The following is a 4582-nucleotide window of genomic DNA, read 5'->3' as shown; positions in this document are numbered from 1 at the left end:
CACTGGGTTTCCTTTTTTGATTAGTGTCTGGACAGTCCTCTGTATATCTGACTTTCCAAAGTCTCATGCAATCCTAAAAGCAAGTGTGGGTCTCCCCCTTTCAGCTGATGATCTGTGTGTGCCGGCATACCCAGGTCCCTATTAAGCATCCAAGTGATGGCTTAATGCCAATTCATAATCCAGACTTGAACCTGAAATTTCATGACCTTGATTTCTAAGCTTTATACTCAGGAAAATGCCAAATACATACCAAAGTAGAAAGGAACTTCTGATGAGATCCTCACATGCCCATCTCACAGCATCAATGATGATCACCATCTGTATGCCCACCAGCTCCCCACTGCCCAGTTTATTTTGAAGCAAATCCCAGAAATCACTTCATCCCATCTGTAGATAGTTCATCATGCATCTCGCAAATACAAAGACTCAAAGTGTACCCAGAATATAATTTTCACACCCAAAATTTTAATCATTCCTTAGTATTTCAAATACCTCCACTAGATTATCTTGAAGCACATATTAACATCAAGCATCCTAATAGTGTATCTACAAATAATTGTCTATACATCTAAAACATGAACACTGTTTCCTTTTTTCTAAGCAAACCACAGTGCAGTTATCACAGTTTTAAAAATTTAACCGCTTAATACCATCAGATATATTGTCATTGTATAAACTTTCCTGATGTTCTCATAAATGTTGTTTTATGGATGGGTTGTTTGAACCTTGGTCCAGATAAATCTACAGATTGTGTTTGATAGCTGTGTCCCTTACATTTCTTTTGATTTCTGGGTTCCCTTCTCTCTTTGTTTTTATTTTTGTTTATTTATTTATTTTTGGCTGCACTGGGTCTTCGGTGCTGTGTGAGGGTTTTTCTCTAGCTGGGGCGAACAGGGCCTACTTTCCAGTTGTGGTCCTTAGGCTTCTCATTGTGGTGTCTCCTCTTGTTTTGGAGCATGGGCCCTTGAGTGTGCGGGCTTCAGCAGCTGCAGTTCCCAGGCTCTAGGGTCAACAGTGGTGACGCATAGGCACAGTTGCTCCTAGGCATGTGGGATCTTCCTGGACCAGGGGTTGAACTCGAGTCTCCTGCCTCTGCAGTCGGGTTCTCCACCACTGAGCCCCCACCCCAGGGCAGCCCTCTCTTCGTTTTCCTTGATAATTAATTCACGGAAGCACATGCCTCATGTTCTGGATTTTTCAAAATTACAATCCGGTCATGGTTTTCCCAAAAAAACATTTTTATTTTTGCCTTCACTTGTTAAAAAGAAAGTTTTATCGAGGCACACTTGTCAGACAGTAAACTGCACACTTTTAAAGTGTGCATTTGGTAGGTTGTGACATAGGGCTTCCCAGGTGATGCAGTGGTAAAGAATCTGTCTGCCAATGCAGGAGACGCAAAAGACACAGATTTGATCCCTGGGTTGGGAAGATCCCCTGGGAGTAGGAAATGGCAACCCACTCCAGTATTCTTGCCTGGAGAATCCCATAAATGGAGGAGCCTGACAGGCTACAGTCCATGGGATCACAAAGAGTCGGACACAGCTGAGCGACTGAGCACGCACACACACATAGGCTGTGACATAGGCATGCACTTTGACACCATCATCACCATCAAGGTATAAACATATCTGTCCCCCCAGTTCCATTTTGCTCTGAACTACGGCCCCCACTTGACTCATTCTGGTCTCACTGTCTTTTCCATAAAATGAGGGCCTACAAAGGACAGGTGTATGAAACCAAATGATTGCCAATGTTCTGCATGTTTTGAAATCTCTGTGATTGTTTCTTACTTGTTCATCGCTCTATCAGACGTTAGGAATACATCACATGTATAGATACATGTGAGCCGACCCTTTCAATAAAAAATCCACAGATGGAACCTCTAGGTTAGTTTTTTTCCTATTTCATAGAGTTTTGTTTTTCTTTCATTAAAATACGAGTTTCTCTAGCTGTTTTTTCTCCTGTGTGTGAAAAAGGTTCATAAATTGGTTGCTCAGTGCTGGAAACTGGCATATTGCTATTTAAATTCCTGCGTCACAAATATTTCATTTTGAACCTTTGTGAATCATCGCCCTTCTCCAAAACCAGACAATGCGATGTCAGTCTGGGGTCCTGCAAACTCTGATCATCTCTAAAATAAGAAAGTGCCTGGGGAGGGGGATCAGTCATCTCCCTGGAAGAGGCCAGAGAGATGTCGATTTTAGAATGTTCACAAGATGATCAAAATGGGCATAGCAGGAAAGTGTTTAAAGCTGACAAAACAGAAGCAAAGGCCGTGAGAATAATACAATGTCTATACACTGGGGTCTCGGCAGAAACTGCTGGCCAGCCAGAAGCAAACTGGGCTGTGAGCTGATGGTCTGAATAAAAAAATGGTGGCATTTTCCCTGGAGACATGCACATTTCAAGGACTCCTAAAGCCTTCTGAGTAACAGGTCATTCATCTAGTTATCCACTTGACGCTAAGGGCTGGTAGGTCTCCCGAACACTAAAATAAATAATCCATGGCCCCTAAGGAGTTTATTTTCTTGAGCTTCAGGATCTCAAAACAAAATACTCAAAGACAATTCAAAGGGAAGCATAAAAAGTTTCATTTCAGTTGCCATTCTTGAGCATCTCTGACCCCAGGAATCTTTTCCCATCCTTTTCCCTGGTGAATACCTATTCACTTTCATATCTTAACTGCATGTCTTGTGTTCCAGAATGTCCTCTCCCACCTCTAAGTTTTGGCTACTGCTCTTCTCCATGTCCCCGTCGCTCTGCCGATCAAGAATCTGGTACTTCTTAGCACTGTCCACACTCTGCAGTAGGAAGAAGCCTTGGCTACGTCTATTAGCTGTGTCTGCTTTTTAAGAAAAGTCCCAGACTGAATGCCTTAAATATACAACTAACTAGCCTTAACAACTAAATGCCTTAAACAACTAATAACAACTAAATGCCTTAAATATACAACTAACTAGCGGCTCATAAACTTAAATTCCCACCAACTGTGTAGAAGGATTCTCCTTTCTCTGTGACCTCTCAGCATTTATCATTTGTAGATTTTTTTTAATGATAGCTGTTCTGACCGTACAACTGTATCACATCTGATTTTTCCTTTAACATGAGCAAGTTTAAGGATCATCACTGGGTTCTATATTTTTGCTTTAACCAATACTGCCTTTTTTTTTTTTTTTACACACTTTACCAGGAAAGTATTCAAGCACATATATAAACAGACAGAACAATCTACCTCTTAGGGAGAGTCCCCCTCTACCTAAGACCTGCTCCCAACATGGTCAATTCCTGACCTTCCGTTTTGTCTGTGCCCCCATCCCTGTCTCCCTCCTTCCACATTTTAACAAAACAAATCCAGGCTCTCTCCTCTGTAAATATTTCAATGTGTATTTCTAAAAGACAGGGAGTTGCTTTTAAAATGTATAATCACAAAATTGTTATAGCAACGTCAGATGAATGGATAAAGAAGATGTGGTACACACAATGGAATACTATGCAACCATAACAAATGAAAATTTTGCCATTTTCAGCAACACGGATGGACTTGGAGGGCATCATGCTAACTGAAACAGTTCAAACAAATACCAAATGTTATCACTTACATGTGCAATCTGAAAAACATAACAAGGGAGTTCCCTGGAGGTCCAGTGGTTAGGATTTAGTGCTTTCACTGCCAAGGATCAGGGTTCAACTCCTGGTTGGGGAACTAAGATCCCACAAGCCACTGGGCAAAAAAATAAAATTAAAAATACAACAAATCAGTCAATAAAACAAAAAAGAAGCGGACTCTCAGATACAGAGCATGAACTAGTGGTTATCAGTGGGGAGAGGGAAGGGGGAAGGGCAATATAAGGGTAGGTAGAAAGGGTTAACTTGGGATTACATGAAATCATGTGTGTGAAACTTCAAAAAATTCTAAAGCACTATAAAGTTAAAAATCACTATAAAAATTTTTTTAAAGCACTTGAAAGAAACATTTGAAAAGACAAATAAGAAAGGGAACAACAAGGGTTGCTCAAAGGTTCTAGCAGAGATGGAGTGGGTTTGAATCAAGAGTTTGCATGCTGCAACTAAGACCTAGTGCAGTCAAATAGATATGTAAATGAAAATAGGTATTTTTCTAAAAAGAGCATAAATGGAGAAGTGAGCCTTGAATAAGACAAAGGTAGTGGAAGCAATGAGGCGGTGGCTGATCATTCCTGGCCCTCTCTGATGGGGCGAGGGGCTCTGCTCTGCGGTCTTGCAGCCCCATGTTCATGCCTCTCTCTTATTGTTGTGGGGCATGCTTTTCTCTCCAGTAAACTGTGAGTTTCCTACCAAAAAATAAAATGTAACAATAGTTCCATAAAATGATCAAGTATCCAGTCATTGTTCAAATTTCCAGTTGTCTCCACGCTAATGTCCGCGTATTACCAGTGACCTCTATGACTGAGTCTATTGATCTACAAGATCCTCCTCTTTCTCTCTTCCTTCTAAGATACTGAAAAACACCAGGTCATTTGTTCCACAGAGCTCCCCCTGATCTGGATTTTTGTGGATGGTGACTCGAAGCAACCATTTGACGTATTCATCTGTTTTCTGTATT

The sequence above is a fragment of the Muntiacus reevesi genome, chromosome 3, assembly GCF_963930625.1.
Source record: "Muntiacus reevesi chromosome 3, mMunRee1.1, whole genome shotgun sequence".
NCBI lineage: Eukaryota > Metazoa > Chordata > Mammalia > Artiodactyla > Cervidae > Muntiacus > Muntiacus reevesi.
Note: the sequence above shows the minus strand (reverse complement) of the source record.